General features: G+C 42.9%; 1 long non-coding RNA gene across 1 annotated transcript in view; it reads right to left on the bottom strand.

Moving 5' to 3' along the window:
- The window catches only part of LOC111097198, a 42,951-nt gene that overhangs the window by 3,970 nt on the left and 12,707 nt on the right, over nt 1-26,274 (bottom strand). Inside the window, exon 4 of the long non-coding RNA XR_005363076.1 lies at nt 11,904-11,993. This is a non-coding gene — a long non-coding RNA (uncharacterized LOC111097198). The remainder of the gene's footprint in view (nt 1-11,903; nt 11,994-26,274) is intronic.

The following is a 26,274-nucleotide window of genomic DNA, read 5'->3' as shown; positions in this document are numbered from 1 at the left end:
ACTGAAATGTCAGCAGGAGAAAGATGTGTGAGAAATAAGGCTGGAATGTACATAGGAGCCTGTAAAGAGAAGCCTTTGAAGGACAGACTGAGGAATATGAGGAAGTCTTTGGAAAATTTGGTCAGAGAGTGACTACTGGAGCTCTGGCTGCCCTCAAGAAAAGAAATATTCTTTCTACACCCATTGAGCCATTTGTTCATAAGGCTTATATAATAACAAACAACTTTCCAGCACCTTCCCCTCTTTGCACATATCCCTCCCACTACTCCCCTTCCTCATACTGCTTCTCCCACCCCACAAACACACAACATAGAAAGTCCAGTTCTTGACTCTAATTTGGGCTCCACTGCTGCCTTGACCTCCCTTGGACTCAAGTCATTGACCATACTTTCATCCATTGCACTGTGTCCAAATTCACACCTCTGACCTCTCCCAAACTGTTTAGAAGAGCAATCCCACCCATGACCTTGTCTGTGGTAGGCAGAATTTGAAGAATGACCACAATGACCTTGGCCTTGTATAAGCTCTCCATCTGAGTGTGGATGGAACCTGGGAATATGATGAGATGCTATTTCTACAATTATGCCAGGTCATTGGGCAAAAGGGATCCTGCAGATGTGATTAAGGTTATTCATCAGAAAGGAGGGGCCTAATCTGGTCACAAGAGGAAAAGCAGAATTTCCTCCAGCTGGTAGCAGAAGGGCAAGGGATTGAAGCACACAAGAAGGATTCAAAGCCCCAGTGCAGCTTGGAAGATGAAGGAGCCATATGAGAAGGGATATGGGTGGCCCCTTGGAGCAGAGACCTCCAGCTGACAGCCAGCAAGGAAACGGAGAATGCAGGCCTAAAACCACAAGGCACTGAGTCTGTCCACAACTTCAATGGTTTATGAGATTCTTCCCAGGGCCTCTAGGTAAGAGCCTAGTCTAGCCACCATCTTGATTTTGGCCTTCAGAGATCCTGAGCATAAAACCCAGACAGGCTGGCCTGACTTCTGACCTACAGAACTGTGTGATTATAAACAGATGTTGCTTAAGCAGCTAAATGCATAGTAATTTGTTCTATAGAAGCAGAAAAGTAACACACTGTTTTAGCCCCTTCCTGACACTCTCCCGCTCAGCAGCGCAGATCCGGCCACTTTAACATTAGGCAGGGTAATAAAAACAAGCATCAGGAGCTCCATCTGAAGAGACAATGAATTGAAAATGAGAGATGACCATAAAGACAACCAGTTGAGAGATTATTGCAGATGACCAGCGTGAAAAAATAAGGTCCTAAATTTAGTGCCATCATTTATAGATAAGAGCAATGGGTTTAAGAGTCCTGTTGAAAGAAAAACTGTCCAGATTAAGTAGGTGATTGGATGGGAGAGATAGAGACAGCTATTACGTTGGTTTCTGGAAGGAGTTGGAGAGTACACAGGCCCTCAGTGAGAGCATACTCGTTAAACTAAATGGAAAGAAAATGAATGTTTGATTTTTCCTAAGATCAAAAGGAACCATGTTAGTTAAAATTGTTGGTGGCAAGAAACAGCACTAATTCAATTCAAACAAGTTTTAGGGGGTAAAAAGGGGATGGTGCTTCATATTGAGATGCAGGTGTTTTATAGACCCCTAGGGACAAAAGAGCAGCCAAGCCTCTGAGAAGACTAGACTGGGATATGGAAACCCCTGAGACCAGAGAGTATGCTCTCTCCATCTGCGTATCCTCTTCCCCCAGAGACCACCCTCGTGTGCCAGTTAGTCCACACAGCAGGTAGAAGATGGCCACAGCAAAGCTATAGTGTTGAAGGGGGAGACCAGGCTGGACTGGAATTGCTAATTAGAATCTCCAGGGGAAATGGTCTGGTTGGTCAGTGTGGCTGCCCAACTGCCCACACCACCATCACACTGCTGCTCTCAAGTGGGAGAATTAATTCTTGAGAAGGGCAGACACTCCCAAAGTTGTTTACCAAAAAAAGCAGAAATGATTTTTCCAACCGTAATTTCTCCAGACACAACAGTATACTCTTGTTTGTGGACAGAGAAGTATGGTATTATACCCAAGCAGCTGGGCCCTGATCCCAGTGTTCCCTCTAACTAGCAGTGTCAGTGACAGTGATGCACTAAACTTCTCGAGGTCTCTGTACTACTAGGTATAAAAGAAGGCACTCAGTCCAGGTGACATTGAGGGTTCCAGCTTTAATGCCCTGTGATACGAAGTCCTTCTGAGCAGAACGATGCTATATTGATCGGTTCTCTTGTTAACTTTCCCTTGCCCTCTCAAAGACCAGAACTGAAGCCTCTCCACATTAATCCTTTCATTGGCTTATGAGAGGAAGAAAGGCAGCCAAGGAAAATATATAGTTTGTATTCCAAGAGAGCTGGACCACCTGAAAATCTACTTAGTACTCAAAAAACACTAACCCCAACCACTAACTCCAACCTGGTGTTAACTGGCTTTAAGTCTCTGCCTTGACAGGAGCAGTGATTCTGTCCTTCCCCCAACAAAATTGTGTCTCAGATCACCAGGGGGCCTGGCTGCCACGATGCTGGCTCTCTCCTGCATTTTTTTCAAGAACCACAGAAGGTCAGAACTTTAGAAACTTTAATCCAACTCCTTGATTTTCTACAGGACAAAGCAGACACCGAAAGGGAAGGGACTTGCCCAGGGCCATATGGATCTTTGGAAGCATAATGGAGAGTAGAGCCAAGTGGCCTGACTCGTGTTTTTCCCCTGTCCCTTCTGTGAACAGATTAAGGCATGTGATCTGAGGTTGGAGCCCTAAGTATAAGCTAGCAGATTTTACCAATGGCATCTGTTATTTATTGAATTGTGACTCCACCCCACCAAATTCATATTTTGAATTCCTAACACCACCACCTTACCCAGTACCTCAGAATGGGATATTTGGAGATAGGTTTTTACAGCAGTAATCAAATTAAAATGAAGTCATTAGAGTGGTCCTTAATCCTCTACCAGATATTGCCTTCTGTGCGCAGCCGTGGAGGTCCCTCCTCCCCCCAGCCTAATACTACAATGCCTTTGTCCTGCTCTTCAAACTGGGTTAGAGTCTCATTTCTGCTCTGTGATTTTTTAAGACTCTGTGTACTTCTGTGGCTCTCATCTATTTCCTCTGCACAATGGCCAAAGCCTCTCAAGAAGCCATGAGTAAAGGGCCTGGGGGAAAACTGAGGTCTCTTTCCAATACTGAAGCCATGGACCTGGGGTCTGAGCAAGAGATGTCACAGCAGTAATGTGTTCTCCTAAGCCCTCACTCTCAAAGGGAAAGTGAAATGGAGGCTGAGTCTGACACCATGAGATGTAAAAGTATCTATCCTGAGTGCTAGTGGCATTTTCTAAGTTCTGAGATAAGCCCAGGAAATTATCAGAAAGAAGGATGATGATAGACTCTTAAATTTTGGAGAATGCCATTTTAAAATAGTTGTGCATGACTTAGAAATTGCCTCAGTACAAAATGTTTGTCTCTGAGTCCTTATCTATACAATTTGTTAATATAGAGACTTGTATAGCATACCATCTAATATAACAGGAGGTTAAAATGGAACATCATCTAAATGTCAGCAGAGGCTTTAGCACTACAGGTACTAGTTAGACCACTTAAGCAAAACTGGAAGTGGAGATATGTGAAAACCACTTTTGTGACTCAGCCCCTTACTCATCTCCAGCCTCTTTATAAAGAGGTTGAAGAGAACAAAAGCAAAGATGGGAACAAAAGAGAGGCTTTTATTTGGAAGTAAGTGGTCAGTGAGCTTCTTTACCCCCTCCATGAGGGAGGCTCATGCCTTATCTCAAGCCTACATATAAAGGCATCAAGGGGCCTGTAGAGGGCTTTGGATGAGCCCTCTAGAAAGCAGGTCTCAGGTATTTGACTCAGAGACAAGAAATCTAAAGGGCCTAGAGATTAGCTGAAACATCATAGGGCAACAATGTAGAGGCCTCTGTGTGTAATTTTCATTCTCTCTACTGAAGGATTCAAGATGAAGATATTGTCTGTGCACTGGAGGTAAGAAGAAAGAAGGAGAGAGAGCAGAACTGTATTCAAGAAGCTTTGCCCATGAGGCCACCTGGAAAAGCAGTCGGAAAAGAACAGAAGGGAGTCTGTGTGGAGGTGGTCACAGAGAATCAGGGTTGTTATGGATCTGACTATGTCCCCTAAAATTCATGTATTGAGGTTCAATGTGACTATATTTGGAGACAGGCCCTTGAAGAGAGTAATTAAGGCTAAATAACATCATAGGTCAGGGGTCCTAATCTGTAGGACTGGCGTCCTTATGAGACCAGAGCTCCCTCTTTCTCTCCCCCTTTGTGTGCACAGAGCAAAGGCCTTTTGAGGACAGAGTGAGAAGGTGGTTGTCTGCAAGCAAGAGAGAGAGCCCTCGATCAGAAGCCAATCTTGCTGGCACCTTGATCTTGGACTTCCAGCTGCCAGAACTGTGATAAAATAAATGTCTATTGTTTAAGCCAGCCAGTCTATGATATTTTGTTATGGCGGACAAAGCAGAGTAATGCAGGGGTCTTAGGCAGCCAACTGGAGAGTGCATCCCCTAAAGCAGAGATTTATAGGTGAATGGTTCCCAGTGATGGAAGGATCTCCGAAGAACCCACAGTGCAATCCAAAAGAAAATAAATTCACCCACAAAGAAATCTAAAGGATAAATGTTTTCACTGGTGAAGTCCACCAAACACTTAAAGAAGAAATAAAAACAATCTTACATAAACTCTTCCAGAGAAGAATATAGAGTATGTGCTGCACAAGTCATTTTAAGAAGACAACGTTAAAAAAAAAAAAAAAGAAGACAACGTAATCATGATAGTAAAACCTGATAGAGACATTGCAAGAAAGAAAAGTCAATCTTCCTCAAAACTATAGATGCAAAATCCATAATATCATTAAAATCTAATGATTTGGGAAAGGATAATAAAAGTGCAGCTTAATCCAGGGGTGCACGTGTTAACATTTGAAAAGTCAATCCATGTAATTCACACAGTAACAGAATAAAGAAAAAAAGTCATTTGATCATCACAATGGACATAGAAAAAATTTATGAAATTCAACATAGTACAAACTTTTAACAAACTACAATAAATCTGATAGTCTCCGACAAAACAAAACAACACAAAACAAAACAAAACAAAAACCCTGAGATCAGAAATCATCAATATTGTCCTTACTGGAGGTTTTCACCAGTGCAATAAGGCAAAGAGAGTGCTGAACATCTGCTAAACCCAGAGATAGCAGTGCCAGTTCATGACTGGACCTGTCAGGTAAGAACCACCCTTACGTCTTGTCCCTCCTCACCACTTCCAGCACTGGAGGGGCACAGAAGTCACACCCGGCAAACTAGGACTGGGTTGGGGAGAGAGCAGAATCAAGAAAGAAGAAACCAGCCATCCAACCTCTCCCACCTCATGGTCCTTTCCAATGAAGCCATGCCAAGCTGGGAGAGGAAGGTGTTTTAAATATATTTTTTTTTTAATGAAGTTTGGATTTTTTACTCTTACGGGCTGGAAATTGAGTTAAGAGATAGTGTTATTTTGTAATAGTCCATGGCCATAGGACTTTTCCTTCCCTACGAATGACCTGAAACCCAGAGAGTATGCTCTCGATTTCATCTAAGGGGTGAAGAAAAACTCTATCAGGGCAGGTATGCATGGGGTTAAAGCTGTTTTGTATTCCACTCAGTGACTAACACTTTAAAAATCCTGGTTTGCTGTTATTAAAGTTGTTAGTGTGCTCACTATTAGTCTCCAAAAGGTAAGTACGGGCCTCGCCCACACTTTTCTACCTTTGTTGGAAAGAGAGCCTTCCTCCGATGTCTTTCAAGAACTCAGCCTTTTGACCTGGACTCTTCCTAAGCAGATAATTGCACACATTCTTTCTTCCTAAGCAGATAATTGCACACATTCTTACCTACTGAGAAAGCAGAAGATTTCACAGGGCTCACAGGTGGTGGTTTCTGTACTGGGCATGAGCAGAACATTGCCTTGTGCTCTTTCCACTCCACCCTTACATCCCCACTCCCTTACTTTGAAGCAAAGTAAGCAAGAGTGGAGCAGAAGGGCTATGGAGAATCTGTCATGTAGAGATAGAGGGATGACTCTGAAGGCTGACACTGCAAGTTTGAGACAGTCACCAGTCTAGGCCACTCAGTCTTAGAATACATTTATTATGCAAGGAGCACTCAATGTATTACTATAAGGACTTAATAGATACGACCCCTATCCTCAAAGAATTAACAATTTAAAACCAAAGATGGAAATAATATACAAAGAAAAGGACTATAAAATACACGCAAAATGAATATGCATGATTATTAAATATCGCCTAGGGTATTGATCATTTCAGCCAGCGGAAGAGTTCAAAGTCATTAAAAAACAAAACTATCCATTAAAGGTAATTTTCTCAATGTCTGACTCCAGTCTGTGCTAGATTTTAGCAGAACATGTGGCCTTTTCTGCCATCTTTTTTGAAGCTCGTTTCTTGTCTTTTTTCTGTCTTAGAAATGTAATCCATTGCTGAGGTCGTCCTGAGTTTATATTGTGTTCACTTCTAATGTGTGCTAAATGATTGGAAATGGGAAGCAGATGGACACTTGGCCCAGAGATTAAACTCCATCTCCTTAATTAAGTGGTGTTGATTAAGGCTTCCATTGGGTCCTTCTCCTCACTGCCAAGTGAAAGAGCTCTCCAGTGGGGCTCCTAAAGCATTTGGGAGCTAATGGTTTATTCAGTTCCTCCTTTGCATTTATTCACAGACACTGAACAAACAGGATCCAAACTGTCTTTGCCTCTTTGGTTTTTCTCTAACAGTTTCACCATTTGATTTTCCTTTCTGGCCACAGTTGAAACAGAATAAAGGTAATTCTGGTTAGTTCCTGGCTGAACTTTGCTTCCTATCTTGAGTTAGCAGAATTCGGTTGCGGACAGGAGGAGGGGTGGCCTTCAGAGCACAGAGCTTCTGAACGTTAGGGAAGCACTGGGTACTGACATCAGCTTGTGGCTTCTAGTCTCAGAGGGGAACACAGCAAGAGTTCGCTAACAGATCAGAGTTTGAATCTTGGCTCAGTTGGCTATTAGCTGCAAATTGTGGTCTGCTGCTAAATGTTGAACAACAGACTCTTAAATAAGGACCTAATTTGTAGCACGTGCCAATTTTTGTGGTGTAAATCCTCCCACGATGGCCAGTTTTAAGTGACCAATGTGTTGTCACTGAATGCAAAATTAGGAAGAGATTCTCACTGTTGGCATTTTACGGCCTGTCTGAGCTGACTCCAGCACACCAGTAAGCCGGATAAGCACCAGTTTTATCGTCTGTACAAAGGGAGAGGTACTTTGCCGGGTCATTATAGAGATGAAAGTAATGGCCAAAAACAGAGTCTGACACATGCTAGAAGCTCAATAAATTGTTACTGCATATCATCATTTTTTCTAGGCCTTAAGGAAGTGACTTTCACATTGCTGAGCACTCCAAGAAGTCAGAGCCTCAGCCTCAAAAACTTAACAAGTAAATTTCATTACCGGTGTGTCGGGGGAATGAAATCACTCTAATCAAATGCACAAAGATTGGCCCAGAGATTAAACTCCATCTCCTTAATTAGGTGGTGTTGATTAAGGGCAGTTTATAAATCACAATACCAATTTACTACCTTGATTTGGTGCATACACAGAACAATAATTGTTCCAACCCCAAACTGGCCCGTGTGATCTAAAAAAGGATTTCTCGTGAAAATATCAGAGGGTGACAGAACTTGAGAGACTCCTAACTCTGGGAAACGAACAAGGGGTAGTGGAAGGGGAGGTGGGCGGGGGTTGGGGTGAATGGGTGACGGGCACTGAGGGGGGCACTTGACAGGATGAGCATGGGGTGTTATGCAATATGTTGGCAAATTGAACTCCAGTAAAAATAAAAAAATAAAAAAGGATTTCTCTTTGTGGTTTAGGAATTGTTTACATGCATGCTACAAAAGCATAAGTGCTAATGATATTTAAATATGCTTATTTATTTAATCATCTGGGTTAAGAAATTAAATTGGGGCTGCCCCAGGAAATCCCTGGCCCCCACCAACCTCAGTATAATGCCTGATCTGAGTACCAAGCCTGGTGTTCTGCACCTGTCTCCTTGCAGGCAGCCAGCTCTCCTGTCAAGCCTATGGAAGGAAGGCTGGAAGGGTGGACATTGTTAGGAGGAGAGTATATTTAAGCACTCCTGGGGAGGTCCTGCCTGCAGTTTCCCCAACCACAACTATAATGATGAATTTTAAACCCTTTGGGTAAGAGCACAATGTGAAGATTATCAGTTCCATTTTGCTATGATGCAGACTGGCACACAGAGAGGTAAGGGCACATAGAAAGTAACTAGCAGAGCTGAGACTGGAATTCAGATCTCTGAGGCACACAGTAGTGCTCTTCTCTCTGCCCCTGGGATGATCAGTAGGGCAACACAGAAAGCACACAATCCAGTGCAGGAGAAAACCACATGCATGGATAAACTAACAGAGAGTTTCCATGGTGCAGGATGCAGGATGTTCTGGGAACACCAACAAAGGACAACTGTCCCAGTCTGGAAGGGGAGATTGGTATGGGTATGGTCGGGGTGAGGTCCTGGATGTGGGGACCTCTGAGCTGAGTCTTAAAGAATGAGTAGAGGGAAGCCTGGGTGGCATCTGTCTTTAGCTCAGGTCATGATCCCAGGGTCCTGGGATCGAGTACTGCATCAGGCTCCCTGCGAGAAGCCTGCTTCTTCCTCTGCCTCTGTCTCTGCCTCTCTCTGTGTGTCTCATGAATAAATAAATAAAATCTTAAAGAAAGGCGGGGAGGGGCAGCCCCGGTGGCGCAGCGGTTTAGCGCCGCCTGCAGCCCAGGGCGTGATCCTGGAGGCCCTGAATCGAGTCCCACGTCAGGCTCCCTGCATGGAGCCTGCTTCTGTCTCTGCCTCTCTCTCTCTCTCTCTCTCTCTCTCTGCGTCTCTATGAATAAATAAATAAAAATCTTTTTAAAATTTTTTTTAAAAAATGGATGAGAAGAATTATCTTGGAATAGAGGCATCCTTTTGTTCTTTAAGAGTATATTAATCTAAAAAAGTGTATTAATCTCTGCCAATCTCTAAAGGAAAAAGATATTTTATTTTACAGCTTGTCTGTGGGTTGTTTTTTTTAGTATTTGGTAAAAATTTAGGGTCATGATATTCTTAAAATAGTTTAATATATCTTAAAATCATTTAGTGACAGGGCTGGAGAAGATAAGTCAGTTTGCAGTAAAATGAGGAATTTAAGGGCGTCAGAATTCATGGAGGAGGCTGGGTGAGACAACTATCTCAGCTGTGGCGCGAGTGGGTAAGTGGAGGTGGACAGGCCTCTTTAACTTTTACCATTAACACTTAACTTTTAACTTTACCACCACCTCAACATCGCAGAGGGAAAAAATTATGGAAGTCCCCTACCCTCCCTCCCGATGGAATCAAGGGGAAATAGCTCATTATTGCTTCTGAATGAGAAAGTATCTCTTTCCATAATGAAGACATTTAATGTTCTGCTAATCAACTGCTGAGACTGGCTGAGCATCTGTGGGTGCTTTATCTTGGTTAATGGGAATATTTCAAAGAGCCCAGCTTAGGGAAATCTTCTGACTGGGCAAGTTTTATTCAGTACTGTGTTTCCTAACTCCTACCCCATTAGATACCTTCCTTCCTGGCCCATCCCCCTCTCCCTCATCACTGACCCTTCCTTGCTGCTCCGCTGCTGGAAAATACTGCAGTTTGTCTGGATACCAACATATGGGCTTATATGCTAGTCTCTCTTTATGTTTGTGTATTTATTGTTTTTTGCATATAAATATTTGTTGGTTATTAATTTTGTTATCATCAACTTATGACTTAATTAGGATCTTGGGAAGGGGGAGGGCTGCAGGATCTCTTCAAGGAGCTGGGGAAGTGCAGACAAGCTGTGTTAACTGCACTCGGGGTCCCTACCCAGAGGAGCTCTCCGTGGTGCCCCAAGTGGAGACTGTAGTGTCAGTCGCTTTTCCTCTCTGTGGCATTCAGCAGGACAGTGTGCAGAGTGTGAACATTGAATTGGTTTTGCCTGGTGATGGTGGCGCTGCTGCCAAGACCACCAATGGTGCAGGAGGAGGAGTGCCAATTGCCCTCCACACACATTTTTTACTTCCTGCCATCTTCAGATCCCTGCCTTTCTTAATGATCAGAGTTTCTAGGGCCTGTGATCATGTCCAGCTATTCTCAGGTGTCAGGGACCTGAGAGGACTTCACTGGTCTTATGCAGGCAGCAGATCCACATCCTTCCAGATGTCCTAAAGAAACCCGTTCATCCCAAAAGATCTTGCTTGGCAGGGGGAGACACTTCTCCTGGCAGGGACTCCCATAAACTTCCTTGCAATAGACTTTCTTCGAGCTCTCCTTCTCTCCTTATCCACTCACTCACTCATTCATTCATTTAGTTAACAGATATTTATTGAACAGCCACTACTTTCCAGGCACTGGAAACCAGTCCTGGAGATACAGAGCTGAATAGATCAATACTGCCCCAGGTTTCAAGATCACCTCTACCAATTTTGCTTAATCTCATGTTACCCCTACTCACAAGCATTCCTTTATTAGGAGAGAGAGCACAGTGTTCTAGAGAGTTTTGGTTTGAAATGGTCGTGCTCGAAACTCGAGGATAATTCCTACTATTGGTTGAACACCAATGGAAGCAAAGACAGTGGAGCTCAGGAGAAGGGATGGTGGCACTGAGATGGTAGGGAGGTAGGCACAGTGTCAGAGCATGATGGAAACTGAGAAGCCTCTACTTCTCCGCCGGTCAGGTGGATTGGAGAAGAACATAAAACGATAAAAGAGGTGCAGACAAGTTACATTTAGAACTTAAAAGTACAAAATCGCTCTCATAATCTTTCTTTGTATTTATTTTCTATGCTTGTGAAGATGTGATTTATTTACAGTGTCATAGGATAAATAGAACCATGACTTATTTCTTAAAATATGTGATCCAAGTACTTTTGACTGTTGCATCAGGTTTTCAACAGAATATTCTTCTGGGAGACTGGGGCAATATATCTGCCCCTCTCTCCAACCCCATTCTCCTGTCTCAACACTGATGCTGCACACAAGCAAGAGTACACTCACTGAGGGTACTCAGTCCCTGATTTGAACCAGGTCTTCTTGGATTAGCAAACACAGGTCCAGAATAGTCCATTATCTGCCAGTCTCCTTTGCTTTTCTGCCCTGTCTTATGAGGCCTTTCCTTTCCATGCCTAATATAGAAATAGAGGATGCACAATAAATATGTATTGATTGAGTGAATTTTGTTTCCATTTTCATATCTTCCTCAGGTAAGAGGTGCTTATCACTTTCATGGAAGGAACATCCAAATAAAATGAAAAGGAAGAGCAATTCAAAGTCTTCATTTGAATGTTTCCAACTGGGAGTGGGAAAAAAAGTTGATTTTCCATTCCTGTTCCTTTATTCTAGGTACTGACTGGTTTTTAATCTAAAAAGGCATGTTGACTGGTAGGCTGGGATTATCTTCAGTGCACCCAGAGAGAAGAGCAGATGGTCTGCTAGATCGAGGAATTCCCCAGAGCTCATCTCCATCATGCAACAGATCATTAATTTGGAGCTTCAAAACCACAACTGAGCACGGAGATGCCTAAACCAAGAGCTACTTCGTCCTTTACCTTCAAAATTATTTGTAATGATTCGGTTTATCACCATCAATAAACATAGAGAGTGCGAGCTCAAGAACAATTCCGGAGATCCCTGACAATAGAAGGCATCTAGGATGATGAGATGGGGAGACTCCCCCACCCCCACATTCCTCAAGGATGAGACACAAGGAAACCTCTCTCTTCCCCAGGCCTGTTCTTCTCAGATTCCTGGTAAGACTTACAATCCCAGTCAGAGGGTGGTGCAGCGTGTAGCATCCTGTGGGCTGAAATGCATTCTAGTGATCGTCCTGGCAGTTTCATTCTCCAGAAATCTGCAATTTTAAAACCAGTGAACAAATCATACCAAACGCCTGAAAACACAGCATAAAGTATAGCGAGTATTTTTTTTTAATGCATGGTTGAATTCAGAAGAAAGTAGGGAAATTCCAAGAGGGAGCTGCCGGCAGAGCTATACACCAGAATAGGAGCCCCATTTCAGGAACTAAGAGGCTCAGGGGCAAATGGCAGTGCTGGGGGCAGGAGACCCACACGTAGGCCCCACAAAGTGGGGGAGTGAGAGACTTCATTTATATTTAGGTCCCTCAAGAGCCTACCCCTAGAGAATAGGTACCGCAGAAAAGGGAGTCACGTCACCTGCAAAGGAAAATAAGGAAGCTGACCCATCTTGACATGGATTCTGGTTGGAAATTTTACAAAAGATTTCCTATGAGGATTTGTAACCTAAGCCTGCCTTCATAGAGATTTGCCATTCTAATTTACTACCTGCAAGATCCAGACAACCCGTACAAAAATATCTCCCTATCCATTTTTGGGCAAGTGTATACTCACACTTGAGTTAATATAATAACCCGAGTTTGTAGTTAATGCTTGGGTTAGAAAGAAATGGTAGTTGATGAACACATTGTAGTTTTATTTAGAGAGTGCTTTCTTCTGTATTTGTGAGTCTTGATCTATCTACTTGTACAAAATGGGTCCATAATGTAACTGAGCACCTTCTTTTATTATCATTCTAAAGCTTGAGGTAGAGAAAATTTCTACTGTTGGGAGACACTTGAATTGGAGTGGCCGCAGCCAATTCTGTATGTTGTTCCCTGTCATGATGCTTTGACAAGGAGTAGTCCTGATTTCACAGACCAGGTTACAAGACACTCTAATGAGTGAGAACCCTTTTAACATCTAGGATCCACATGCCTCTGCTTCAAGCCAACACAACAGAGTGCTTAGAATGAGCATTGCTTCAGCACTCACGGTGAAATAAAGCCAATTTTATCTTCTCAGAAATGTACTTGTCAAGATCACCCAACTTGTCTATGACCTGCCCCTTCAATATCTTGTCCTGGTTCTCAGTCTCTTTCCTTCTCTCTTCTCCCTCCGCCCTCTCCCACCCTCCATGGGCCCCTAGAATCTCAGCTCCAAGCCGGGTCATTCCCGTCACAACTACTCTGACTGTGGGGCAATTTGTTCTCTGCCACCTCCACTAAACTGTCTGCTCAAAGCCCATTCTTAGAGAGTTCCGGTTGAGAGCTGGCCCCAAGAGGCACTTGCATGGAATTTGAAAGGTGGAAATGAAGCACCATCTGTTACCTGCTGAAGGTCATCAAGATGAGATGCAGTGCCGGTGGGCTGCAGCTCATCCTCACTCTCCTCCCCTGTGTTCAGCTCTCCCTCCTGACTGCTGACCTGTCGACCAAGGATGGTTCCAGGCCCCTCCCCATATACTTGCTGGCAGACCCGCAGAGGCATAGCTGTCCACAAACCTTCCATGATATCCTCTTTTGCTAAGCCTTGTTTTCAAGGTCAGATGTGCTTGGCATCTCATACAGATTGGATATTGACTCCTCTGATCCTCCAGCTTCACTCCTGGACCTTCACACCCACAGATCCTGCCATGATTAAGTTAGGTCTCGTTTCTATAATAAACCCTTTATCCCGTGATGAACAGTGGTCTGTCTCTCTGCTTGAGGACTGATTCACCCTGGTACCTGGTGCCCAAGAGAGGCCAGCAATATAGAACTGGGTGATACACATTTGATGCATCAGGATTTCACCTGAGCATCTTTCCCCTCAACTCTGGAGTGATGAAATCAGACGGGAAAGATGGGATGGCACTTCTCCAAAAGGAAGAACATTGCCTTCTACAGTCTGTGCAGTTCCTTACTGGCTCATTTTACTGGCTCAAAACACCATCTCCATCTTCCTCTTGCTTCTGTCCTGTCCCTCACACCAGGGGATGCTTAGGCTGGCAGGGTCTGGGGCCCCTGGGGTCCTAATCAGCTGTCCACTGAGTCCCTTCCAGATCGAGCCCAGCCCCATCTGGGCTCTGCATTCCTTTCTCACACACGGTGAAAAGAACTGATTTTGAGCTGTTGTTTTTTTAACTGGCATCGCAGAGTAGCACATCAGCTAAAAGACGGGTAACCTTCATCTTGGCACGCATTTCTCTCTCACTGAGTACACCCCGGCAATTCCCAGTTAGACTCTTCTACAGAACAATTTTGTAGCATTTCCATTTATTACACATTTAATTGCCTTTTAATTGGTGCAGCTGTTTTCAGCATGTTTGAGGCGTATTGGAACTCTCCGCCTAGCACCCATTTCAGGCTTGCTTCCTGCCCTGGATTACATTCCTGTCGGCCAAAATTTTGTGCAAGAGCCTTGAGGTTTAATCAAAGACTTATGGTCTAGTATAAAGGCTCGTGATAGCCCTAATTCCTTCAGGCAGTGGGAAAAGAACAGTATAAACTTTCAGAGCTAATCTCAAGAGCTAAAAAACTACTATAGCAATGGGACGTCTGGGTGGCTCAGCAGTTGAGTGTCTCCCTTCGGCTCAGGGCGTGATCCCGGGGTCCTGGGATCGAGTCCCGCACCAGGCTCCCTGCATGGAGCCTGCTTCTCCCTCTGCTTGTGTCTCTGCCTCTGTGTGTGTGTGTGTGTGTCTTTCATGAATACATAAATAAAATCTTTAAAAAGCAAAAAACAAAACAAAACAAAAAATACTACCATGGCAATACACCAAGCTCATGGCAACTTGTCCATAACCATCAATGGGGCTTAGAGTCCAAGTACTTATATTTAAGTTCCAAATACATTATTTGCAATTCCTATGCCTGAGGCAAGAAATGAAGCTTTCCTGGAGTTGGGAGGTTGAGGTTGAGCTGTAAAGTCCTGCCTGCATTTAATATTCTGTTGGTCTGATGGCAACTTGACAGAAGACCATTATTACTTATATATTTGAAACATTTAAGCATGAATAATGAAGTTTTTACATTTTGTGTTTGGATTATTTTAATCTTTGGTACAAACAGGCTCTCCAGATGCTTGTTTGCTGGCTTTTTTTTTTTTAAGTTAATTATTTAATTTACTCATTTCTTTATTTACGTTAAGGGATATCACAGTAGGGCAAGTTCTGAAGAGCAAGCTTAGAAGGCCTTGGCCGGGAGAGCCTCTGAGCCTGAGTTTTCCCACTTGTGACCTTGGAGTAACAATATTTACCCCACAGGGTTGTAGTGAGGGTGAAAATGAAAATAATGATCATAGCAGTTCTTCACAACCTGAAAGCTGCTATGGAAATACAATCATTCTTTTCACCAGAAATCCATCCCCAGGTCATAAGCAGAGAGTTCTTTCTGGAAAAGTCTACACAGATTACATCAAAACTAAATAAAAAAATAAAATAAATAAAATAAATATAAAAAAAGATTACATCAAAAAGTCTTATTCCAGGACTACTCACTTGGCTGCTAACTAGATTTTTGTGTTTTGTTTTGTTTTTGTCTCTGAACTCTTTGCTCATTTGTATCTCTATACAGAGTGGAAATAAGATGAAAAAATCTAACCAGTACTTAATAGGAACTCTGGCCAAGGCTTTAGTGTGGACGTACACAAAGCCTTGGAACTGCATGTCCCAGAATCCTCTTCCCTCTATGGTTCCTGGTTGGGGTCAACAGCCACTGAAGGGCTCTCATCTGAGACCACAGGTGGGAGAGAAGGTGAGGCCTTACTCTCTGCAGGGAGTGGCAACCAGACATGGCAGCAAGCTCTTGAGTGTTATGCTTTCACCATGACTTAGATTATTGACAGAGATGCCCCAGAATTGTTGAGAATTACCATGATTTCTGGTGAGCTCATGAGAAGCACCCACTTGAGCTCTTCAGACTGAAATGTAGGGGATGGCTTTTCTGACCCACTGTTCATGGTTGTGTAGGCCCTAATCCTCTATATTAGACCTGTAATTCTCAAAAGATAAAGCATGATTTCTGTTTTCACAGTTTGACCCTGTCTGATACAAACCTCTCCCTTTTTCACCAAAGCTACGTGTAACAAAAATTTATTTAGCACTTATTATAAGCTACCATGAGCAAATCACTTTGCTAGGTGCTTCACATGTATTATCTCATTTAATTCTCATCATAACCCTTCAAAATTTATCCTATACTTCTTCAACCTTATAGACAAGGTAACTGTTGAAGGGGTTAAGTAATTTGTCGAAGATCACACAATAAGATATACAGAGTCATAGACTTTCAGAGCTACACGTCCTCATGAAACTGGCCAGTTTCTATGATAACACATTTTTTTTTAAGATTTTATTTATTTATTCATGAGAGACACACACACACAGAGAGAGAGAGGCAGAGACACAGGCAGAGGGAGACATAGCCTCCACGCAGGGAGCCCGTCATGGGACTCGATCCCGGGCCTCGAAGGACCACGCCCTGGGCTGAAGGCAGGCGTCAAAACGCTGAGCCACCCAGGGATCCTCTGATAACACATTTTAAAAGTCCAGTGGGATATTAGAGTGAGTCAGGAATCTCCCAAATAACATGGCCATTGTGACTGAGCAAGATTCTACAAAACCACTGTCAGAATGCAACTGATCAGAGACCTAGTGACTGGTAAAATTAGGAACACAGAAGGCAGCATTTGGTGCCAATGGGCATTGTTAAATAATCAGAGCTGGTTTTTGAATCAGACACAGAACCGGAAGAATGGCATCAGTGGGGTAGTGATGATGGTCACCTCTTCAAGAAGGTTTGTAAGAGGATCTTGAATTCTGATCACCATCCCTTTTCCTACTGAATTGAGACCCTAAATATTCTATCTGACTTCCAAGTTAAGTTTCAAAAAGATCTCTTCACCAGAGACACTAACTTGAGCCTTGGGATACTAGCTGAGCAGGCGCTAAGCATGAGAACGCTGACATGATTAAAAGGTTCAGCTATGGTCACAGGTGTTTTGAATAATTAACACCATATCCTGAATCCAGTCAAAATAGTATTCTTTCCCACAAATGACTTCAAATGTAACTACTACAAGGTTGGGTTAAAGGAAGACGAAGGAATGTGGAAGAAAGAAGGAAACTAAAGAACTGCTTTTGTAGTAGATACCTGAGTCCTACTGCACAAACTAGAGCGTGCGAGACACATCACATGTTCTTTAATGAAGCTGACTTTGAGGCTCCCACGCACCTAAACAGGTGGGAAATTCTATTTGAGTCATCGTTAGGGTGCTCTCTCATCCTGCCCTTCCCCCAGGGATGTGGGAATGTCTTGAAGTTCCTTTGTAGAAGGGGCTATTCAGGAAAGGCCCTCGGGCAATTGGTCCCCAGGTCATTGCTGTCATCTTTCAAGCTCACATAGCTCCTTGAAGATCAGGAGTACTGCTGTGACTGTACCACACACAGGCTCAGGAATCTTGGCACCTTAGCATCCTTCTTCTGGGACTCTACTTCCCTCGGAGAACATGAGCCAATACTCACTGAGGATCTGCCCCCCTCCTTGGAATGCAGGGGTGGGACTCTCTCCCTGCTGCTTTGCATCATAGTCCTCATATCATTATTTTCTATCTCAATGAATGTGGTTCCTTTGGTCCCTTTATTTTAATTCTCTATTTCCCACTTCCCTTTAGCCTCCTCTTCATATTAATAACAACATCAAACATTTACTGAAAGCTTATTATAAACCGAGTACAAATCTAAGGGTTTTAAAACTAGGGCTTTTAATTCTCAAAAGAATCCTATCCTACGGGTTCTGTTTTATTAGTCCTATTTTACAACCAAGGCCCAGAGAGATGAAGTAACTCATCTAAGGTCATCCAGCTAGAATGGCCAGGGCAGGATTTCGACCCAAAACATCTGGCTCAAAAGTCCTACTGCTTAATCATGATGACATCCAGCTTTTCCTTGTTGCTATCATCCACAATTTTACTTCTGGATTACTAAGAATATGCCCACTCCTCCCTCTCTCCTTTTCTTCCTTCCTTTCTTCCTTCCATTCTTTTTTCCTTCCTTTCAGATAAAACTTGTTTATTGGTTTATTTTCTCACTTTTATATCCATAGTCTTGGGTTTTCAGCTCTCTTCTTCCTGAAAGAACTCTTTTAATGATTTTTCTCAAGCAGTTTTTCTCTGTTAAATCTCTGAGGCGTGGTATGTCTGAGAATATCTTTATTTTGACCATTATATTTTAATGATTGAGTAGATCTAAAATTCTGGATGGGAAGTTCTTTTTTTCTAATACTTCAAAAATACTATTAATTTTGTTTTATTCAGGATTGTTGAGAATCCTGATGCCAATCTGATTCTTCTTCCTTTGATTTGCTTTTTTTCTCTCCAAAAGATTCTAGAATTTTTCCTTTGACTTTTATGTTTGCATCCTAAAGGGGGGTGTGTGTATGTGTAAGTCTCTCCTGTGTACCCCACTATGAGCTTTTGCAGTCTGAATTATTAAACACTGTATATCAGTTTTCTGTTACTACGTAATAAACACATCAAAATGGAGTGGCTTAAAGCATACCTTCATCAACTTGATTCCTACAGGCTGGCAATTTGGGAATTTGGGCTGGGTTCTGCTGATGGTTCCTCTAGTCAGCTGCTAATCAGCCAGATGGTTGTGCTTCTTGGGTGTTAGCTAGATGCCAGCTGGAAGAATGGGTCAAAACTGGGCCACTTGTCTTTCAACATCCATCTGGCCTGGGTGGGCTTGTTCATACTGTAGCTTAGGCTTCTAAAAGCAACACAGGGGGTGCCTGGGTGGCTCAGTCAGTTAAGTGTCTGCCTTTGGCTCAGGTCATGATCCCAGAGTCTGGGGATAGAGCCCCATCTCGGGATCCCTGCTCAGAGGGGAGCCTGCTTCTCTCTCTCTCCCACTGCTCCTCCCTGCCCCACTCATTCTCTCTCTGTCTCTATCTCTCTCAAATAAATAAATAAATAAATAAATAAATAAATAAATAAATAAAATCTTAAATAAAATAAAATAAAAGCAATACAGGATGGCAAGCCCCAATGGGCAGCATATTTAACGTCTCTGCTTGCATCATTCTCCTCTTGTCCTATCTGCTAACACAAGTCACTTGGCCAAGCCTAGAATCTATGTAGAGGGGACCACCAGAGGTCATAGGTGTAGGGAGATGAAATAACTTGGAGGCTATTACTGCAAAATCTACCACATTCTCTTTTAATTCTGGAAAATTTTTGATTGCTTTTTTCCAAGGATTTCCTCTCCTTCACTTATTTGTGCTCTTCCCTTCTAAGATTCTTCACATACAGATGTGAACTTCTCTATTTATCCTCCATCTTGCTTAGCCTTTACTTCTATAGTTTCAACTCTTTTCATCCTTCTTAAAATCTTCCAGGAGAGTTCTTAATCTTGTCTCTCATTTCAGTTGTTCATTTTTGTGGCTGTACCCATTCTGCTTCCAAGGGACCCATTGAGCTCCTGGTTTTATCAGTTACATTTCTCAGTCCTAGCATCCTTAGTCCATTTTTCTTTGACTGTTCCTGTTTAAGGTTTCCAAAATCTTCTCTTATGCTATTGAGGGGTTTTTCCAATGCTTATTTTAAATCTGTCTGGTTTATTAAATCTGCATCCCTTGCTGCACTTTTTTCCTTTGTTGCTTTTCTTCAAGAGTGTAGATGTATCATCCCCTTTCCCCTATAACTCATATTATCTTGAGAGTTTCCATTGCCTGGACTGATAGTGGGTGTCTGCAAGAAAGGGTAGAAACTCAGATCCTCCCTTGTGCCTCTTCTGGTGAGTTCGGTGAACAGGCAGTGTGTGAAAAACATACCTCTGGGCTCCCAAGCCCAAGCCAGCCAGATGAATGATGGAAGGCGCAGCTGACCCATTTTTCCAGCTGGCGTCCAGCTAACACCCAGAAGCACAACCATCTGGCTGATTAGCAGCTGATTACAGAGGAACCATCAGCAGAACCCAGCCCAAATTCCCAATTGCCAGCCTGTAAGAATCAGGTTGATGAAGGTATGCTTTAAGCCACTCCATTTTGATTTATTACACAGCAACAGAAAGCTGATATAGAGTGTTTAATAACTCAGACTGCAAAAGCTCATAGTGGGTTAGACGGGATACACACACACACACACACACACACAACACACACACACACACACACACACACATGTCCCCTAGAACCTACCATTCCCTAAATTCTCCCCAACTCCCAAAACAGCAACGCTGCTCCTCGAAGCAACTTCCTCTAGTCTTCAAAATAACATCCAACATTTCTTAAACACTTAGTATGTATCAACCCAGTTTTAAGTCCTTTTACATGTATTGTATCTTTTTAACCCACCCTAAGAATTAGGTAATATTATTATGTCCATTTTAGAGATGAGAACACAAAGAGAGAAAGCAAATAAATTTCACAGAGTCACAGAGCAGTAAGTGGTGGAGGCAGATTAAAATTGGGCCTGTTTGGCTTTAGAATCCACAGTCTTAATCTTTATACCATGGGCCATGAAGTCCTGGAAAAGAGGGAGCCTCAGGAACCAGGCCTTCTGCTGCCCCAATCTACTGCCAGCTCTCTGCCCAGGTGGGCTCCAGTACTTCCCTGACACCATCCTGATTTTTCTAGCTGGTGCTGGGCCAGTGAGGCTGTTTTTCTGCCTGGCAAGCAAATTTCTGCTGCTGGCAATGTAAGTGAGTGAACGAGCAGGATACAACTAGAAAACTCTTGTGTATTCTGTTCAGTGTTCGCCCCACATCCTCTCTGGAAGAAGTGGAAATCCTCTTCACACTCCATCCCCCTCACCCCCCACCCCAACCCCTAGGACACAATCACATTTGGCCTCCCCAGGATCTCATTACTTTGTTTGTTTGTTTGTTGTTTGTTTGTTTGTTTGTTTGTTTGTTTTGCCATGTTATTAGATGCATCAAACCTGTTTATGTGACATCTTTGGGGTTGGCTCAGGGGAGGCCATAATATCTCACTAATATCTCATATTAGTTCATATTAGGCAGGAAACATCTGTATATGTAATTTCCAAGGTAGTTTATTCACTAACCCAAGCCCCGAAGAACATCTAGCTCTGGTAGTGTTAACCTCTGTTCTTCACCAGCTATTTCCTTCCACCTCATATTCAGTTCCCTAAAACAACACAGGAATTCTATTATTATATCATTCCTTAAAATGTTTTCATCTCCTGCAGGAATGAACCTCAATATACAGCTGCATACATATAAACAGTCAGATTCAGAACAAAGCTTAACTTCTTAACAGGCAACATTTTTTAATCCTTTCTAGTGCCACCTCGGATAACTGACTTTCTCATTGTTGATCCTGTTATCCAACCCCTGATGCTTTGAACACCTCTAGGATTTTTTGTGAATAGCTCAAGCCTTAGGTCTCGTTCCATTTCAATGGGCGCCAGACTTCATATTCACTACCATCCTTCTACATCTGTCCAGAACTGCACATTTTGGCCTGGGCCAGGCCTGCCACTCCTGCTCTTGCTCCCAATTCTGAACTGCAGCCATCCTGCAAAGTTTAGTTCAAATGTTCCCACCTCTGGGCAGCCTGCTCTCATTGTTCAGCCTAAAGTGACCTCCCTGAACTTACACAGCAAAGAGGTTATAAAGGCCACACTTGCATAGGACTTGCTCTCCTCTTCTGAGAGTGTCCGCATTCAGGTCCTCCAGACTGTCCACAGTCCTTCACAAGGCAAACCACAGAGATTAGAGCCTGAGACATTTGAGTGCTGACCTTCCCCTTACCCTCACATCCCCTCTCCTTTGCCAGCTGATCCTAGCAGGCATGCATGGTTTTGATCTGCATTGTGAATATAATTATGAATATGAGTCATATGCTGGATGCTGCTTGACTCGTTCACCTCTTTGTAAAAGAGCAAACCAGTCAATTTACTTAATTGATTCTACTTTTCCTCATCTACAAAAAGCAGAGACTGAGCTAGGTGATTTCTGAGGCTCAGTCTATGATGACAACTGGCTGTAGACAACTTTAGGTCAGGGACCTTGTGTCCTGATTATTTTTTTTCTCCTACAACACTGTGAGCAAATATCGGTGTTCTCATATTGTCAGCAATCAAGAATCAGTGATTATCTTATGTGCCTTTGTAGCCCTAATTTAGTGGTTTGCCATCATGGGCATATTTTCAGAAATGGTCTCTAGAAGACAGATTGCATTGATCAGCTGACCCTACTTTTTCTGGGCAGTCTAAATTTCTTATGACTCTCGTTCTGAGCAACTTCCGTGAGAAAATTTCCCCTAGGTAGCATAGAAAAATTGAGATGTGTTGCAGGTTGCTTATTCCCATACCAAAATGACACAGTTCCCACTACTCCAGAAACTGGAGTCAAGACCCTGAGGAAAACCTGAGTGCACCCAAGATCTTTTATATTTTGTGGCAGGAATCTTCCTGGGAGTCACCGTGTGCTAGGATGTGGTCTGAGAGTGGTGGGAAAGAGAGAAAGTGGCCCCTTCCTGAAGTCAAATCATTGGTTCCAGAAGACTGCCTCCCACTGGGGACTACAGAGAAGAGAGAAAGGGCTTCAGGGTAGAAGCCCAAACTCTCAAGGATTTCTGAAGACACAAGGAGCAGATAATCATCTAGAGTGAACCCAGAAAGATCTGGAGACCACAGGGCCATACCGATCAGGAGCTGCGGCTCCTCGCCAACCCCAGGTTTCAAGGGGAGCTTAACAGACTAGCCTCATAGCTCATTCTCCGCAGGGACACTCTGTAGAGGGGCTGGCTCTCTGCTGTCACATCAGTTAAAACCCAGCCAAGCAGTGGGAATTCTCTGTATTTTGTTCTATTATTAGAATCCAATTACCATCTGGTGGTATGCTATAGGGAAGTGCAATTCTTCTACATCAGCAAACACAAAATGCAGCAGTTTGGTGAGCAAGCTGGCAGCTTCCAGAGCTTGGAGCAAAAAGGTAGAGAAATACTTTTATTTCTGCCCAAATAACATCATGCCTATTGGGATTCCCCTGGCTTTGGCATATAGATAGTTGAGCTCAGTCCCATAAAGGCAGAGACTTCAAAAAATAAATAAATAAATAAATAAATAAATAAATAAATAAATAAAAATAAATAAATAAAAAAATTTAAAAAAAGGCAGAGACTTCACTCAGGTGTCACGCTGGCCTTTAAGATGGGAAACACTTTGTCCAGGCCTGAGCCTGTGTATTCTGCTCTGTCTTATTTTTGGTGGCCACCTGTTCCCTGAATGCGGCCCCAATAGCCACTAGATATCTTTCCTCACGAGGTAAGAAGCTCTGCTTCTTCAAAAACTGCTGTCTAGAAGCAAGACTGAATAGCCCATGACCCCGATGCTCATCCCTCTTCCGTTTTCCTGCTGAGGGAAGCTACAGGCTGCTTCATGGTAAGTGGTTTGATGGATGTGGTAAAAGTCTGATGCATTTTTGATGGATATAAATAGTCTGATGGATGCTCAGCCCAAAGCTTCTCTAGGTAAATTCCTGACATGATTTACTCCACCAAGGTTGGAAAATGTCTCAAATCTCTCTTAGGCAATCTGAAATTTCCTTGGATGTCTCAAGGAAGTAGCATAAAGGTAAGTGTTCCTGGGGTGATGGAAAAAGAGGAGCCAGGAGGGAGAGCAGAGGCAGAGCATCTTCGACTATAGGCCAGCACCTACTGATCTCATCTTCTAGATGCCTCTGGAGTAGAAGATTTTGTTTCTGCCCCTTTCAGCCACTGAAATTCCTAATCTGAATCTTGGATTCACTCCTTTCTGTCTTCTCCTTCACGTAGGTGCACCAGATGTTGCAAATGGAAAGACATGGAAAGGGGGGGAAAGGTCAGCAAACAGTCTCCTGGGTCCTTAAATTCTATGCTCAGGGGGCAGCCTCTAAGGGGTCCCTTTGTGGCCAGGGAATTCCTTTGTGTGGATTAGAGACAGACTTGGGGCCCAAAATAAGGCAGAACTAGGGGCTACCATTTCCTTTCCCCCAAGGCCTGCACTCATATCTCAGCCCCCCTCATCCTACCTCTCCTGCCCCAAACAAGGAGCAAATGCAGGAGGGAAAGAGCACAGAGCTTCCATCCCAGTGTCTGGGACAGAGATGGTAGGAGGCCACTCACACAGGTGTCCTAGACTAGAGCAGCAGTCTTGGGCCATCTGACTTCACCTTGGACTTGGTGAATTATCCTTGAAAGTTCTGGATTTTTATCCTTTTACTTGTAGCAAATAGTCCTATCTAATGGCCAGGAATTGCAGGAAACTAAGACAGGTTTCAAAAGAATCATAAAATCTTTTCTATCTGAAGGTTTACAGCTGGGTCGAGCAAAACTAGATAAAATTTTTTCTTGGAACCCCCTATCCTCCTGTTTTTGCTCTTACCTATTTTTCCAAGTCATCAGCTTTCTTTGAGTGCACAGAATCTTCTGGTACATATTCTTTGGATGTTAAATCCTGCTCCTAGAATGTATGATCCACTCTTAATGCTGCATTTTATAATCCTTGATGTCTTATAACCAATGAAATAGAGTATTAAGCATGGGCTCCGTATTAGGAATATCACATATTAACACTTAATCATTGCAAAATTCTACAAGGTTGGTAATATTCCCATTTAAGAGATTTGAGAAGCAAGGATCAGAAACATAAATCAAACTGTTCAAATTTATGTCAGGTAAGCAACAGAACTGAGATTTGAACTTGGCTCTTTCTGAATTCCAAATGCCAGGCTCTTTACAAAACAGCAGACTCCTTGAAAACAAATGGCACTTGCCCCCATGCAGAGAGTCAGTTCAAAATGAACAATAGGATTGCTGGGAAGGAAAAAAAAAAAAAAAAAAAAAAGGATTGCTGGGAAGGTTCTGTTGCAAATGCACACACAACGGCCACCTTAGGGGTGGGGGGCAGCATAACCCAGAGCACTCTGGACAAGCTCAAGGCAAACAGTAAAAGTGAGGGGAATACCTTGAGGAAGGAAACTTCTGAGTTCCCTGCTATGTCAACTTTAAAAGGACATGTTAATGCATAATGATAGAGAGAGGGAGAACAGAGACACTTCACCAGACACTCCTGATAAACAGCTACTGCCGGCTCTCTGGTGGGAGGAATGGTAGTCAAAGTTAAGCTCAAAATTGATGAAATGCTGATTTAGGAGTCCAGCAAAGCCATTTAAGACTATCCATTTTAATATTTCACTTTTCAAAAACCCTCTGGGTTATAATTACATTTTAAGAAGTCCAACATCACAGTGTCAGTGTTGTGAGCACATGTCCCCGGTAGAGTTTACCAATCCGGTGTCCTGCGCTGATGCTCAGGCCAGAAAAGAGATCGTCTGCACTCCCACACACCCCAGAGGGAAGGCAATTAGGAGTTGGGACAGGGAAGAAGGTTTGCAGGACTCTTGCCCTAATTTGAGCGTATGTTACAAGAGTAATGAAGATCGGTTCTCCAGTTCTTGACAGGGATATTTTGAGGACAAAAGGAATAAGGTATATGCCTTCCCGATTGTGGATTAGCATTCTTTATAACGAGGGAGTTGGTCAAGACAATTGCTTTAGAGCCAACCCATGGGTAGTATTGATTTTAGGAAAAAAAATTGTATAAATATTCTGTAGGTCACCCCAGTTAAATGAATTGGGCAATAAAGGATTTGTTAAATACCTTTCTCTGCTGGGCACTGTACTAGGTGCTGTTTTTATTAAAGACTAATTGGATATTTTGGCTGGGGAATAGTAATTGCTCTGAAATGTGAGCTGTTTTAAATAATAGCTATCAGTTTAATAAGATTTACTCTGCAGACTTTATGGGCACAGAGGGAAAGGGTTTCGGAAAAGGACTTGAGCTTTTAGGGCTCATGCAATTCCATTAAACACTGTTTTGCCATGAGTCCCTGGAAATGGATACTGCTTTTCCCTGTGGACTCATAGGGCCTGGGCTTGTTATTAACCAGAAAGAAATAAAATGTTCTGAAAACCCAACGGTTGGCTAATTTTATCTTTCCAGGATGGAGTTAGCTTAAGATCTGGCCTCTCAGACTTGGAGTGGGAGAGAAGCTAGTTTTCAAGGAAACAGAGCTAAACCAAGCACCTGTTTTCTGTAGAGAAGAAATGTCTTTTGTTCATTCTTTACTCTCATCTCTACTTTTTATAAAATGATAGATCTCTATGCTTCATCAAATTCAGATTCATTATTTTGCAAAGACCAGGTCATCGGTGATTTTTATCTATTTCTACTTAGGAAGGACCCAGAGGACCATAAGCAAGATTAAAATGCAAATGATAAACTGGATAAATAGTTGCAATATGTAGCACAAAGGGCTAACCTCCTTAATGTGGAAAGAAGTCCTAGAAA

Source organism: Canis lupus, chromosome 8, assembly GCF_011100685.1.
Source record: "Canis lupus familiaris isolate Mischka breed German Shepherd chromosome 8, alternate assembly UU_Cfam_GSD_1.0, whole genome shotgun sequence".
NCBI lineage: Eukaryota > Metazoa > Chordata > Mammalia > Carnivora > Canidae > Canis > Canis lupus.
Note: the sequence above shows the minus strand (reverse complement) of the source record. Positions and strands in the feature narration are given on the sequence as shown.